This window comes from Apodemus sylvaticus, chromosome 21 (assembly GCF_947179515.1).
Source record: "Apodemus sylvaticus chromosome 21, mApoSyl1.1, whole genome shotgun sequence".
Lineage (NCBI taxonomy): Eukaryota > Metazoa > Chordata > Mammalia > Rodentia > Muridae > Apodemus > Apodemus sylvaticus.
The window spans coordinates 59,962,362-59,979,714 of NC_067492.1; the positions used below are offsets into that span (position 1 = coordinate 59,962,362).

Sequence of the window (17,353 nt, forward strand, 5' to 3'; positions counted from 1 at the left end):
CTTTTGTTCCATTCCACCACCTTTTAAATTGTATTTTCTTCCATTTCTTCAAGTGATTTCTTTTCCCTTTCTAAGGGCTTCTACCTGTTTGTCTGTGGGTTTCTGTGTTTCATTAAAGGGATCATTTTTATCCTCATTAAAGACATTTGTCATCCTCATGAGGTGACATTTTAGGGTAGACTCTTGTTCTTATTGTGTGCTTGAGTATCAAGTGTAGGAGAACTGGGTTCTGATATTGACAAATTACATTGGCTTCTGTTGGTTATGTTCTTGCCTTTTTCTTTCACCACCTGGTCATTTCTCTTGTAAATTTGCCTGGGCCCCTCTGACTGGAGCAGGCCAATTTGGAGACAGACAATGCTGTCTCTGGTTAAGTCAGGCCTTCCTTGTCCATGTTTAGTGCAACCTCAATGTGTCCCCATGTCTCTGATTAAGGAAGACTTCCTTAAAGCTAGGTTGGCTTTGGGGTCTGGGGCAGAAATATTGTTCTGCTCTAGTTTGAGGTGGAAATGCAGACTGAAAGGACAATGTGGCTCAGGAAGAGCCTGCTAGATACCACATCTGCTGGTATTTGTGGGGGTACAAAATGGTGTGGGGGGTAAAAACAGGTCTGACCTATATTTCTAGATATGGAAGGCCACCTGTTTGACAGGTAAGACTGTTAGGAATTGGAGGCACACCCTGTTTTTCATAAGTTCAGACAGTATAAACCCTTCAGGTATAAACTCTATATACAATACTGTCTATGAAATGAAAACAGATAGAGGCAATCTCATGTTCCACATTGCACAACCTGGAATCAGATATCTGATTTGAACAAAAAATAAAAGGACAACAAACTGAGAAGAAGCTATGAAATATTATTTGTGAGACATAGAAGAATATTTTCTTTTATATACTCATAAAGTACTGTATGGAATATCTTAAGACTTCAATCCCAATGTATAACTTAAAGGAAAATGAAAACAAACAAACAAACAAACAAATAACAATAAAACACTCCCTTGATACTCAGGAAGGGTACAGTGGTGTGTGGTGTGCCTTCTTTCCACCATGTCAATTCAATAACATGAGCTTAAAGCAGATAAAAAGCAATTTCAAGAAATACTACTCGTGTTCAAAGGACATGGAGAATTTCTCTGCAAAAAACCACGTGGAATCTCACCTATCAATCTTGGCAAAATCAAATTCAATTTTCTTTGAAAGACCTTTATGTTCGACCAGTAGTCTGACTATAATTAGTATGGTATGTATCCAAGTCCAATACTCATGTGCACCAAATGATTTCCAAAAGTATGACACAGCCAAGGATGGCATTTATATAGTCACAATAGAGTGAAGAGTCAGCTTCCATGCACAGTCCCAATTCATTTGACATGATATTACCACCCTGTATACAAAAATATGGAATATCACAATATCAAAGCTCAAAAATTTCCCAATTTTCCCAGGGTCTACAAAACTACTAAAAATATTCAAATTGACAGGCATAATTCAAACAAAGTATGAAACAAATTTTTATTCATATTAGCTGAGATGGTACAATAAACTCCATAGAAAGATTTTATTATAAGCCAGTGACATTGAAACGATTCAGAAAATGGACTTAAAGATTCCACTCAATTCAGTGTGTATATTATGGGCCAAAAATGATGTAATTCAAAAAATTAAATCAAATTCAATGCTTCATCTGTGTCACTTATTTTAATCTAACCAAGTTACATAAGTTAGCATGACAGAAATACATATGTGTAGCTGCAAGACATCAGTGTTTCAAAACAAATACCAACTAGACATGGATGAAAAATATAAGGTATACACAAGCATTACCAATACAATTCTCTCTCAGAATTGGCATGTTGAATCTTTCATTTCTTTGAGGAAAACACACAAAAATTGTTCTCAAACTTCTAAATGAGGTGTGAACAAATATCAACAAAGAAATGTTTCATCAAATGGCACTGACTGCCAGGGACTGATTATGAGGGAAAAGATTAGCATAATAACTCAATGAATGTATGCACAGGTACTGATATTGGACAGGATGGGTGTTGAATCTTCATAAATCCAGGCATTTTTGGATTTTGAATGACATGTTCTCCACATGACAGGAGTCACAGGAAGTTTGAAGATATTGTAAACATAACTAACATACAATAGTATATGAACAACAGAGAGAATGTTCAACTCCTGGTGCAGTATTTCAATTGAGACTGCACTTCCCTACACTAGAGAGTGGAAGACATAATGTCCCATTATTCTTCTCAAAGTATGCATGATATGGAACTTTTATGACCTTCTAAACTCTTGTCTATGGAAGTTCTGTTGAAATCCATTGTGTTCGTACTATGGCATTTGACACATATTCTGGCCTAAGCTGCCCAGGAGAAGATTGTCCTTGGGAATTATGCCATGCATATGAATGAAATCATGGCACCTGAGGATGGAGAAAATGATCTCCAAAACAAGTTTTCAGAAATATGAATGACATCAGGGCACCTGAGGTTGGAGAAATTATCTCCAAAACATATTTTCAGAAAGGTTTTGAGCAAAAGTTTTCAGACCTCAGATGTAGAGCTTGAGGCCAGAAATTTCTCAATGTATCCAGGGAGAATGACATAGGACAAGTTGATGGGAACTGTTGAATATAATTAAGCGGACTTCTAGAGAGCAGTAGATTTTAAACAGACCCATGGGTGTAAATGTATATGTGTGTGATGTTTGTCTGCATAGGAAACTGATTTCACAACTGCATCCTAGATCCTAGCAGACATGAAGAATCTTTGTGCTTTCACTATTTCCTTTTTGCTCCTGAAGTTTTCTCTCATCTTGTGCTGTTTGATTGAACCAATTTGCTTTTGGAGGATAAAGAATACGGAAGATAATTATGGAGATTTGAGAAGTGACTGTGGTTTTTTTCCTTTTTACAACAGAGGAACCTGTTGAAGACTATTTTTATACTGATATTTTAGATTTTAGGTAAGCCATTAACTTTATTTTTCTGAATCAATGACATTAATTAGAAATATTTAGCTGTGTATACAAACTGGGGTTAGGTCCTGTTCCTTCCCTCTGGGTTTAGGAACCACCGAAAATTAATTATTGCACCAATCACTATTTTAGTACTGTCAAATGTTTCACACTTTAGCTTAGCTTTAATTCATTGTGCTCCAGTTCACAATGCTGCAAAATGAGTCTGGATTCTGTCTGTTGAATCTTTGTTGATATCATATGTTGAAAGATGCCTTTTCACCAGCTTTGAATCCACAATTCCCACATTGAACAAGAGTTCAATATGGAAAGACTGCATCACTTTCTCTATTCAATTGTCTGCCCACAATTCTCATATGAGTATTCATCTAAATGCCTTCATAAAAATGTTATCTAATTTTGGTCTCCAATAGTTGGGCATATATTCTTTCATTGAAATATTTGTGCATGTATAGGTCTACTATACATGATTAGGTGTATAACATTGCATGGGTACTTGTGAAAATACATATATTTTCCTTTGTAAAATAGTCATTGAGCCCATGCTGCAATTTTGTGTTTGACACTGAATATGGTAAAGGACTGTGAGGCTTCATATTCTGTTAAAAGAATAGTATTTTGGTCTAATTATGAAAATAACCAGACATAGATTAAGCTTATTTTCAGTATCAGATAGATGGCCAGTATTTCTATTAAATATTGAATGAATAAATATAATGTTAGAGAAAATCTAGGAGAATAAATGTCCTCCTTTTGTATAAGAAGTTGTCCTTGGTGTTTGAAATCCTAAGAATGAGATGTCCCCATATTTGCCTGTAGATAATGAGGGAGATGTGTTCAAATAACTCACCTATTAGCTAATCAATGTGTTTGGGGCTTCTTTATTTCATGAACTAAGATTTCCTGTGCTTTTATGTCTCTGATGCTCATCACATTTCTTATTCAATGTTCATGTCTTTGGGATTTAAAGAATAAGTTTTTCAATTGGTAGCTACAATACACTGTACACTTTGATAGTGATGGTTGATTCACCTTATTATTCTTCTGTGTTAGGTTAGTATGCAATTCATTTCTGATGTTTTCTGTATTTTTCCACACCTCATTGGAAAAGTAGTGAAAATTTTCATTGCTGATACTTTCATAGGCCATAATATGGTTTAAAATTACAAATTAATGAACTGTGTGAATACACTTTTCACGTTTAGAAAGAAAAAACTTAGCTGCAGACACTCATTTGAAAATTCATATTTCATCAGAAGAGCATGTTTGGTGTATTTAATCCTGATGAAAGGTAAGAGCTAATAATAACAGATGAACTGCTGTAGGGGCAGATGAACAAATTTCTTACGGAGAGAAGATCTCTGTGCACAGACATCACTTAAAGGATCTCAAAAACTAAGGAACACTGAGGTGTTAAGAGAAATCTGATAGGTTTTTAACAAACTGACATAGTAACAACATACTAAAAGTTAACATTAAATTAGTGGATAAAAAGAGCCCAAAGGATAAAAATCTGGGTATCTGGTATATTATAGCATTTTGTGTACTTTGAAATGGATAAATAATTTAAATGAAAAATATTTTAAAATAATAATTCTAATGGTCTACAAATATCATGAAAATATTGTTAGTTATTTCTCACTGTGCATGAGAATGTTTAATTTCAATCAATGTTTAACTTCAAAGTATTTATTCTATTGTAAAATTTGTAACATATTCATACAGATAAAATAATTTTTCCTTGTAAAACAAATAATTATTTTTCAATATACTGATGGTTAGACAATATACTTAGGTATATAATGCATTTTAAAAATACTCACACAATGCCAGTTTTTTATCATATAAAGGCTCTCAAATATATATAAATATATCTTTTCTTTCATTGGATATTTTCTTTGTGTTTCAAATTTTATCCCTTTTCCTGCTTCCTCTCCAGAAACTCCCAATCTCATCCCTCCTTCCCCATATTTATGAGGGTATTCCAGCCCATAACCATCCACAGCTACCTCACTGCACTGGCATCACAGTGGTGTATCAAGCCTTCACCGGACTAAGGACCTCTGTTCCCATTGATGCCCTTCAAGGGCATTATCTGCTTCATATGCAATCAGAGCCATGATTCCCTCCATATGTACTCTTTCTTTGGTTGTTTAGTGCCTGGGAGCTCTAGGGGTTCTGGTTGGTTGATACTGCTGTTCTTTCTATGGGATTTCAAACCCCTTCAGCTCCTTCAGTCCTTTCTCTAATTCTTCCATTGGGGAACACTTGCTCAATCCAATAACTGCCTATGAGCATTCATCTCTGTGTTTGTCAGGCTCTGGGAGAGCCTCTCAGGAGGGAGTTATATCAGGTTCATTTCAGCAAGCACTTCTTGGCATCCATAATAGTGTTTGGGTCTGATGACTTTATATGGGATGGATACCCATGGCAGATTCTCAATGGCCTTTCCTTCAGTCTCTGCTCCACACTTTGTCTCTCATAAGTATTTTGTGTCCCCTTCCAGAAGACTGAAGCATCCACAGTTTGGTATTTCTTCTCCCGTGGCTTTGTTTGGTCTGTGAATTGTATCTTGGGTATTCTGAATTATTGATCTAATAGCCACTTATCAGTGAGTGAATACCATGTGTGTACTTTTGTGACTGGGATATCTCACTCAGAATGATATTTTCTAGTTACATCCATTTCTCTTGCGAATTTCAAAAAGTCACTGCTTTTATACATGTGTAGTACCCCATTGTGTAAATGTAAATAATTTTCTGTATCCATTCCTCTGCTGAGGGACTTCTGGGTTCTTTCCAGCTTTGGCTATTATAAATATGACTGGTATAAACTTAGTGAAGCATGTGTCCTTGTTATATGTTGAAGAATTTTTTAGGTGTATGCCTGGGATTGGAATTGCTGTGTCCTCAGGTAGTACTATGTTCAATTTTCAGGGGAACTGCCAGAATATTTTCTAGAAAGGTTGCACCAGCTTGTAATGCCACCAGCAATGGAGGAGTGCTCCTCTTTCTCCACATCCTCCACTGTATCTGCTGTCACCTGAGTTTATGATCTTAGTCTTTCTGACTGGTGTGAAGTGGATTCTGATGGATGATTAGATTTGCATTTCAGTGATAACTAAGGATGTTGATTTTTTTAGATGCTTCTTGGCCATTTGATATTCCTTCATTAAGAATTATTAATTTAGGTCTGTACCCAGTTTTATTAGGGTTATCTGGTTCTCTGGAGTTTATCTTCTTGAGTTGTTTGTATGTATTGGATATTGACCCTCTATCTCATGCAGGATTGGTAAAGATCTTTTTAAACTCTGGTGGCTGCTGTTTTGTTCTGTTAACAGGGTCATCTGCCTTACAGAAACTTTGCAGTTTTATGAGGTCTCTTTGTCTATTGGTGATCTTAGAACATAAGTCAATGATGTTCTTTTCAGAAAATTTCTCTCTGTGACTATGTGTTCTCGGCTCTTCCCCACTTTCTCTTCCATTAGATTCAGTGTATCTGGTTTTATGTATAGGTTCTTGATCCACTTGGACTTGGGTTTGTACAGGAAGATAAGAAGGAATCGATTTGCAGTAATCTTCATACTGACCACCAACTGAACGAGCACCATATCTTGAAAATGCTGTCTTTTTTCCACTGGATGATTTTACCTCCTTTATCAAAGATGAAGTGACCATAGGTGTACGTGTTTATTTTTTTGGACTTCAGTTCTGTTCCATTAATCTATCTACCTGTCTTTTTATCAATATCATACAGATTTTATCAATATTTCTCTGTAATACAATGTGAAGTCAGAGATGATGATTCCCTCAGATGTACTTTTATTGTTAAGAAGACACCAAGTCATTTTATATTATATGTGACTATTATGAAGGGTGTTGTTTTCTTATTTCTTACTCAGCCTTTTTATACTGTGTGTAGAGGAAGGCTACTGATTTGTCTGAGTTAATTTTATATCAAGACACTTTCCTGAAGTTATTTATCAGCTTTAGTACTTCTTTGGTGGAACTTTGGCATCACTTAAATATATTATCACATCATCTACAAATAGTGGTAGTTTGACTTCTTCCTTCCAAATTGGGAAACAAATGACCACCTTTGCTTAACTAATTCCTCTAGCTAGAATTTCAAGTACTATATTGAATAGATCAGGAGAGGGTAGGCAGCCTTGTCTAGTCACTGATTTTAATGGGGTGGCTTTAAGTTTCTATTTAGTTTGCTGTTGGCTGCTCGTTTGCTGTATATTGCTTTTTACTATGTTTGGGTATGGACCTTGAATTTCTCATCTTTCCAAGACTTTTACCATGAAGGGGAATTGGATTTTGTCAAATGTTTCTCAGGATGTAATAATATGATCGTGTTGGTTGCTTTTTATAAAAGTTTGTTTATATTGTGATTTACATTGATGGATTCCCATATTGAACCATCACTGCATCTCTGTGATTGAGTCTACTTGTTTTTGTTGAATAACCTTTTTGATGTGTTATTGGATTCAGTTTGTGGGAATTTTATTGCATTATTTTGTATAGATATTCATAAGGTTAATTGGTCCGTTTATGTCTTTATTTGTTACACCTTTTTTGTAGTATAGGTATCAGTGTAACTTCACTACTGTTCACAAGTGTGGCTTCATAGAATGTGTTGGGAAGGGTTCCTTTGGTTTCTATTTCATGGAATGCGGTGAAAATCTTTGGTCATAGAACTTCTTTGAAGGTCTGATAGAATTCTGCCCTAAAACCATCTGACCCTTGGCTTCTTTGTGATTAGGGGGCTTATAATGAGTGCTTCTATTTCCTTAGGGAGTGGTGGACTCTTTACATGGTTTACCTAACCCTGACTTAACTTTGGTACATGCTGTCTAGAAAATTACAATTTAATCCCCTTTTTCTAGTTTTGTTGAATATACACATTTCTAGTGGAATCTGATTTTTTTTTAATTTCCTCAGTTTCTATTGTTATGTTTCCCTTTTCATTCCTGATTTTGTTAATTTGGATACTGTCTCTGTGCCCTTTGATTAGTCTGGCTAAGTGTTTATGTATCTTGTTGATTTTGTCAGAGAACCAGATCCTAGCTTTGTTGATTCATTGTGTAGTTCTTTCTCTTTCTAATTGGTTGATTTCAGCCCTGACCTTGACTTTTTCCTGCTGTCTAGTTCCCTTGATGGTTGCTTATTTTTGATCTACAGCTTTCAGATGGGTTGTTAAGCTAATAGTGTATGATCTATTTACTTTTTCTGGGGAGGCACTCACAGCTATGAGATTGTCTATTAGCATTGCTTTCATTGTGTTCCATAATTTAGAAACGCTATTCGTTATTTTCCTTGAATTATAAAGAATCTTTCATTTCATTCTTTATTTTTCCAGTTGGTTAAGCTATTATTGAGAAGATAATTTGTTCAGTTTATATATATATATATATATATATATATATATATATATATATATATATATATATATATGTCAGATTTCTGTTATTTTTGTTGTTATTGAATATCAGCCTTATTCTGAGGTAGTAACATAGAACACATGGGATAAATTCAATGTCCTTGTATCTATTGAAGTTTGTCCAATTTGTCGTCAATTTTGAGAAGGTAACAATATATTTCTTAATGGTTCAGTTTTTAATATTTTGTCCTCTTTTGTATACTTAATCCCTAAATAATATCGTGTATTGATATTATTGATATTATGTTTTGAAACAATTTAAGTCTCTACATAGATGAATGATCCTCATGTATGGATATTATTAAGTATGCATTAATGATATTTTCAGTGTATGAAAAGATACAAATGTAAAAGTTGAACCCTGTTTTTGAAGTATTATTTGCTTCTCAAAATAAGCAATTTTTTTAAGATGTTTGATGTATAAAATGGTTTTGAATAATAAAAATAAGGAGAATATATTGTATATTTTATAAGTGTATTAAGAAAACATTTTTAAAATGTATCTGTGGAATTACATCTCCAATATTATATTATAATATCTTATTCAGTAGGACTGCAATATAGTTCAAGGATGGCATTAAGAGATAGATCAAACTCTGTATCAATGTACGCAAATACAAAATTTGTCATATCGTATCATATTATATCTTATCGTATCATGTCATATAATAGTGCCCTATGTCTAGGAATTCTTAAATTGCATTCAGCTTATTTCAAGACATTTAGTTAGAAATTTACCATGTCTCATAGTACAAACTTTACTGCATTTGAAATTTTTTCTTTCAAACATCTCCCTTATTCATCACTATGCCTTGTTTTAGAATACCAGCAAGAAGATATGAATTTTTTCTCCTAATGCTTTTTGCAACTGATGAGATCAACAAGAATCCTTATATTTTACCCAATATGTCTTTGATGTTCTCCATTGTTGTTGACCTATGTAAAGATACATTGGGAGTTCTGGATAGAGCATATTCACAACAAAAAAATAACATGAATTTTATTAATTATATCTGTGAAAAATATCAAATTTGTTATGTACACCTTACAGGCCCATCATGGAAAACATCCTTTAAACTGGCAATTACTTCTAAGAAACCAAAGGTAAGACTGCGTGACAATGGATGCATCAACAACATTAAATTCCATTTAAATGGATCAACAAGAAAACTTTCACAGCATGAATTTATTAGTTTTCTGCTACACACACACACACACACACAAAGAGAGAGAAAGAATATATATATATATATATATATATATATATCACTGTATATCAGCATATATATATTAATATATGTATTACTGTATATGCATATCACAATATATTGACAGACAGACAGATCGATAGATAGATAGAAAGAACAAAAGATAGAAAGATAGATAAATTCATAGATATAAATGTGTAAATTAAGGAATTAAATAATCACGTCATTAATGTACTGGACAGAGAAAACTGTGTTCTAGAAAATTCAGACTTGTCATAAATAGTCTAGAATCTAAAAGGAATAATACATGATACTTAGAGTATAATCATACTATCCATGATAGGAGTTTGGTAAGGTGAGCAAAATTTTTTTGTATATGATCCCAAATATTCTAATAATCATATTCCTCATGTGAATGTTTCATTCTCTCTTCTACATCCTTTAGGTTTTCTTTGGACCATTTAATCCTAACCTAAGTGACCATGACCAGTTGCCCTATGTCCATCAGGTAGCCAGCAAGGACACACATTTGTCCCATGGCATGGTCTCCTTGCTGCTTCATTTTAGATGGACTTGGATAGGACTGGTCATCTCAGATGATGACCAGGGCATTCAGTTTCTCTCTGATTTAAGAGAAGAAATGCAAAGGCATGGGATCTGCTTAGCTTTTGTGAATGTGATCCCAGAAACCTTGCAGATATACATGACAAAGGCTATGATATATGATAATCAAATTATGACATCTTCAGCAAAGATTGTTATCATTTATGGTGAAATGAACTCTACTTTAGAAGTCAGCTTTAGAAGGTGGGAATATTTAGGTGTTCAGGGAATCTGGATCACAACTTCACAATGGGATGTTATCATAAATAAAAAGAAATTCAGCCTTGATTTCTTCCATGGGACTGTCACTTTTGCACACCAAGGAGGTGAGATCACCAAATTTAGGAATTTTACTCAATCTGTGGACACTGACAAATACCCAGTAAACATTTCTGATTCTATACTGGGGTGGAATTATTTTAATTGTTCAATCTCTAAGAACACCAACAAAATGGAATATTTTAAATTCAACAGCACACTGGAATGGACGGCATTGCACCAATTTGACATGGGCCTGAGTGAAGAAGGTTACAATTTGTATAATGCTGTGTATGCTGTGGCCCACACCTACCATGAACTCATTCTTCAACAAGTAGAATCTCAGAATCCTGCAGAATACAGAGGATTATCTACTGACTGTCAGCAGGTTAAGTTTCTTACATTTCATGCTGTTTAGATATACCAATATGATTTTTGAAATGGACACAGAGAAACACATGTACATATGTTAGACATTATTCTCTCAGTGGAAAGACTTCTACACTGCAAATCTCCCTAATTAATCTTTCACTTGGATGAATCAGGCACAAGGAAAACATTTAATAGGAAATAATATTTTTATGATATCAGTGACTTTTGTGAAAACATGTCTCAACATTTCAACAAATGAGATCAAATGTTAAAAAAAGACCCAAGAGTTTTTTATAATAAAAGCCTTAGGTGATGACTAGACTAGAATGTTTTTTCTAAAAACTAATTTCTAAAGAATCAGTACATGTCCTGTAACTAATAATAGCTCATTTAAATTAACAATGATTTACAAAACCACAAATGAATAAGACTGTATATTTAATTAAGTTTCTGTTTACCTCATATATGTTGACTGTCTATACATGAAAGATCAACAGCCATTCATTAATTTCACACACATTGAGGATTCGTCTTGATTTGCTCATTCATGACTATATTTTTAAAAAGGTATTTTTTATTTACATGAACACACACATTCACACACAAACAATGTTACTTGCTATATGCTAATTATTTTTCTAGTACATTTTACCATTGAACATTATGAAGTATATACATTTTCAGATATCAATGAGGTATATTGTATTTTACTACACGGGATTGCTTCACTGCAACTGTATTTTGTGAATGTCATTAAGAAATTAGGGGAAAATCTCAGTTTTGCTTACCCTTTATTGATACGTATACATAACCATCTAATGATAGATCTCATTTAGGTGTCTTCCTTGCTGAAGACCAGGGTGTTTACTAACCCTGTTGGAGAACTGGTGAACATGAACCATAGGGAAAATCAATGTGCAGCATATGACATTTTCGTCATTTGGAATTTTCCACAAGGCTTTGGATTAAAAGTAAAAATAGGAAGCTATATTCCTTGTTTCCCACAGATGCAACAACTGCACATATTTGAAAACGTGGAGTGGACCACAGGAGGATCTTCGGTATGTATACCACAAATTTTAGTTGTTTTCATGATATTTCTATTTTTAAATATGAAGTACTGAAATAATATGTCTGTGGTTAAGACCAGTTTCTTTCTGTTACAAGCACCAAAATCTGTTCCCTTTCAACTCCATTAAAATCTCATCATAGAGATCAAAAGCTTCTGAATTTCATGTTCAGTTGCACCCATAAGCCTATTCACCACACACTACAGGAAGATATTATATATGTAATTTATATGTATATATATGTATATATAAATTATGTATATATATGTATATAAATTTGTAACAAATTGAATTATATGTATATTATTTATATATACACATATATACATATATATAAATATACATAATTTATATATACATATATGTATGTATATATATATATATACACATACATAATGAAAAATGTGTAACTATATGTATACCATGAAATTTTCTCATTCTGTGAGAACATATTTATAACTTAATTAAGTATAGCATATATTCATTAACAGAAATCTTTCTTCATATTCAAGGTTTTCTTTTTATTTATGCATTTTTGTTATTTTATTTACTTACATTTCACATGATATCCCACTCCCTGCTTTCCTCTCTTCTCTGGGGTATTGCCTTAGCTGACATTGGTGGGGGGAGGACCTAGGTCTTGTGGAGACTCAATGCCACAGTATAGAGGGATGCTAGAGTGATGAAGTAGGAGTCTCATAAAGACAGGGGAGATGGGGGAAGGGATAGGATATTCAAGGTTTTGTTTTAAACTTCATTAACTTTAGGACATTCTTATATGTCATTTTTGTTCATATTCATCAATCAAATCTTCCTTGATATACTCTGCCATTTTTTTCTCCACATACTTCCGTATTCTGATATTTTTATTTATAAATCATAAGAAAAATCTGATGCCACATAAGCATTCCTGTTAGATAAATTAGATAAGGATGAAAAATTTTAAATTGCTACACTCTAAAAGTTGCATATATACTATTACAAGATGTAGAAAATATTGTGAAACATTTGGTGCACTGCAAGGAAATACAAATAATAATGTGCATGAAATTGTTAAGAAATAATGGTTAATAGAGGAATATTTATAGTCACAACTGTTAATGTCCCACATATTAATCTATGTGTCATTATACATATTATTTATAAATGAACTACACACACACACATTCGCAAACACACACACATTTTATGTAATATTTATATATTGTTTCAGGTTCCCTCATCCTTGTGTAGTGAGCCATGTACTGCTGGATTTAGGAAAATTCATCTTAAAGAAACAGCGGACTGCTGCTTTGATTTTCAGTGCCCAGAAAATGAGGTTTCCAATGAAACAGGTACAATCTTGCATGCAGAAAAAAGTTGCTGAATTTGAATAGCTCCTCATTCCAACCTAGAAATATGATATGGCCTAGATGTAAACTGAAGTCCTAAAATCTCCTTTTTATAGAACTTAATCAGTTAAATAATATCAATTTCTTTTAGACCTAGCAAATAACCCATAATATCTTCTAGAAACAATACATTTCTCTCACAATATGCTGATAACTAATTTTATATTATGAAGAAAACATTTAGGTGGACATAAATGTGTAATAATCTCTAAAGAAAATGTTAGGCATAGTCTAGGAATGTGTTTATTTTTCTTTGATTCTGTGTACGAAGAAACTTTACTAAATGAACAGTCCATAATCTTTCTCTCCATCACACAACTTTGTGCCTGACAAGACCAGATGCTCAGGGTAACAGTTGTTGTTAAATGAATTATAATTTAAGAGTTTAGATGAGTTCAAGGTCAGCCTGGCCTACAGAGTGAGTTTCAGGATAGCCAGGGCTATACAGAGAAACCCTGCCTCAAATATCCAAAAATAAAAGAGCGTAGATGGATTAAAGGATTAATATTTTTCTGTCAAACATTTAGAAATTGAGTGAAGATTTCAAGAATGCAAGAAGGGATGCAATAGTGCATCAATCAATATCAATCACTGCCTATCCAATGAAAGAGGGATGGATATGAATATCTATTATCTTCGTGCCATATTGCTAGGAATGTATAGTTGGGATGAATGAGATTGTACCAAAATGAGAGAAACATGCACATGACTATGAGGCATACAGCTTCAAGAATGAAAATATTCCTTTAGAGAAACAGTTCTTTTTTTTTTCTAGTCCATCAGTTGTTTTATTTATTTTTATTTTTATTTTTATTTTTTACAGACATTCTTTTTTTAATTTAATTTTTTTATTTATTATTCGATATATTTTTATTTACATTTCAAATGATTTCCCCTTTTCTGGTCTTCCACTCCCTGAAAGTCACATAAGCCTCCTTACCTCCCTCTGTTCTCCCACCCATCCCTTCCCACTTCCCTGTTCTGGTGTTGTCTTATACTGCTACACTGAGTCTTTTCAGAACAGGGGCCACTCCTCCTTTCTTCTCGTACCTCATTTGATGTGTGGATTATGTTTTGTGTATTCCAGATTTCCAGGTTAATATCCACTTATTAGTGAGTGCATACCATGATTGATCTTTTGAGACTGGGTTACCTCACTTAGTATGATGTTCTCCAGCTCCATCCATTTGCCTAAGAATTTCATGAATTCATTGTTTCTAATGGCTGAATAGTACTCCATTGTGTATATATACCACATTTTTTGCATCCATTCTTCTGTTGAACGATACCTGGGTTCTTTCCAGCTTCTGGCAATTATAAATAGGGCTGCTATGAACATAGTGGGACATATATCCTTATTATATGTTGGGGAATCCTCTGGGTATATGCCCAGGAGTGGTATAGCAGGATCTTTCGGAAGTGACATGCCCAGTTTTCTGAGGGACTGCCAGACTGATTTCCAGAGTGGTTGTACTAATTTGCAACCCCACCAGCAGTGGAGGAGTGTACATCTTTCTCCACATCCTCACCAACATCTGCTGTCTCCTGAGTTTTTAATCTTAGCCATTCTGACTGATGTAAGGTGAAATCTCAGGGCTGTTTTGATTTGAATTTCCCTGATGACTAGTGAAGTTGAGCATTTTTTAAGATTTTTTTAAAGATTTATTTATTATATGTAAGTACACTGTAGCTGTCTTCAGACACCCCAGAAGAAGGCATCAGATCTCATTACAGAAGGTTGTGAGCTACCCTGAGGTTGCTGGGATTTAAACTCAGGACCTTCAGAAGAGCAGTCGGTGTTCCTAACCACTGAGCCATCTTTCCAGCCTCTTGAGAAACAGTTCTTGCATGAGAAATTGTATGTTTTGGTTTTTATGTGGAGATACAGGAAAAGGGTACAACCCAAAACCAAGCAAAGTATGTAATGCATTTCATAAACTGCACACAACACTTTTCTGTGATTAGTGATTTTATGGTTTGACGAATTAAATAATCTCAGACTATGCATATAATTATTTATCACATTTTCTTTATTTTTTTTTGCTTAATGAATATTTATTTATCTGTTCAATACTCTATAAAGGTCTTTGTTTCACCACAAAACATAGGTTAATTGAAAGCAATATTGAATCAGTGATCCCGACAGCAATAAGGAATGGGTAGATTCTCAATATCAAATTATTTATTGATATATCCTTTGAATAATACAAATACAAAACCATTAACTACATAATTATGATATCTTATGAGGGCTTATTTTTTCACCAGCAGATATGGAACAGTGTGTGAGGTGCCCAGATGATAAGTATGCTAACTTGGAGCAAACCCACTGCCTCCAAAGAGCTGTGTCATTTCTGGCTTATGAAGATCCACTGGGAATGGCTCTAGGTTCCGCTGCTCTATCCTTCTTGGCCTTCACAATTGTAGTACTCTTCACTTTTGTAAAGTACAAAGATACTCCTATTGTGAAAGCCAATAATCTCATTCTCAGTTATATCCTGCTCATTTCGCTAGTCTTCAGTTTTCTCTGCTCATTGCTCTTCATTGGACATCCCAACCAGGCCACCTGCACCCTGCAGCAGATCACATTTGGAATATTTTTTACTGTGGCTGTTTCTACAGTATTGGCCAAAACAATAACTGTGGTCATGGCTTTCAAACTCACTACTCCAGGGAGAAGAATGAGAGGGATATTGACATCGGGGGCACCTAACTTGGTCATTCCCATTTGTACCCTAATCCAAGTTGTTCTCTGTGGCATCTGGTTGGTAACATCTCCTCCCTTTATTGACAGAGATATGCAATCTGAACATGGAAAGACTGTCATTATTTGCAACAAAGGCTCTGTCATTGCCTTCCATGTTGTCCTGGGATATTTGGGTTCCTTGGCTCTGGGGAGCTTCACTGTGGCTTTCCTAGCTAGGAACCTTCCTGATAGATTCAATGAAGCCAAGTTCCTAACTTTCAGCATGCTGGTGTTCTGCAGTGTCTGGATCACCTTCCTTCCTGTCTACCATAGCGCCAGGGGAAAGGTTATGGTGGTTGTGGAGGTCCTCTCCATCTTGGCCTCTAGTGCAGGGTTGCTAGGTTGTATCTTTGTCCCGAAGTGTTATGTTATTGTAGTTAGACCAGATTCAAATTTCATATGGAAGTACAAGGAAAAATTGTGTCATTGAAACTTTCATAGTTTGAAAATGTTAGATGATTCTCACCATTTTTCTTTGTATTAAGCAAAGTAGAATTTAATCATAAACAAATTTGAACTTACAAATAGGACAGCATTGTCCATTGTGATACCAATTAATAAAGTTTGGAGGAAAATGGTTACATTCAAAAGTACGTAATCCTGAATGTACTGAGAACTAGGAATCTCTACTGAGGAGTGACTCCCATTGTTTTTTCCTGTGGTTTTGAGTGTAAGTCATGTACTTAATTAAGGATTAATATAATATGATGCTACTGACTGTGGAAAGTACCCCCTCTAGGTATTCCTGGTGTTATAAGAAAGAGGATTGCAGAGAACAATGACATGAAGCCAGTAATCAACATTATTCCACATGCATTCATCAAATGCCTACAACCATTTATACTGTGGCCCAGGTACATGAGAAAACAGTTTTTGCACATGTTTCTTTTTGATCATGGTGTTTGTTACAGCAACAGCATCTAAGACATCCCTTAATGGTAAATTGCCTCGGTTGGCATTTGGAATAACATAGATTCCTGACATACTAAAAGGCACTTATTTGAAAAGAGAAACAAGAGTGAATGTTAGTAAGGTATGAATCACAGTGACAGTATTCTATGTGACAACATAGAAGCGCTGGACTTTGCAATAGATTTACAATGAAGTTGGAAGATATTAAGAATATAATATAACCTACAATGTAGGGTACATTTTATGAAAACGGCCATTTGATTCAGATAGTACCTGCAGTATTATTCTCTGTAAATTCCTGTGAAACAACACAATTTTATTATGAAATTAAAGTGTTCCATTAAGTGTGTAAAATCA

General features: G+C 34.3%; 1 pseudogene; it reads left to right on the forward strand.

Moving 5' to 3' along the window:
- The first annotated feature begins 2,772 nt into the window (after window positions 1–2,772).
- LOC127671641 (vomeronasal type-2 receptor 116-like) lies at window positions 2,773–16,514 on the forward strand (annotated as a pseudogene).
- The last annotated feature ends 839 nt before the right edge of the window (window positions 16,515–17,353 follow it).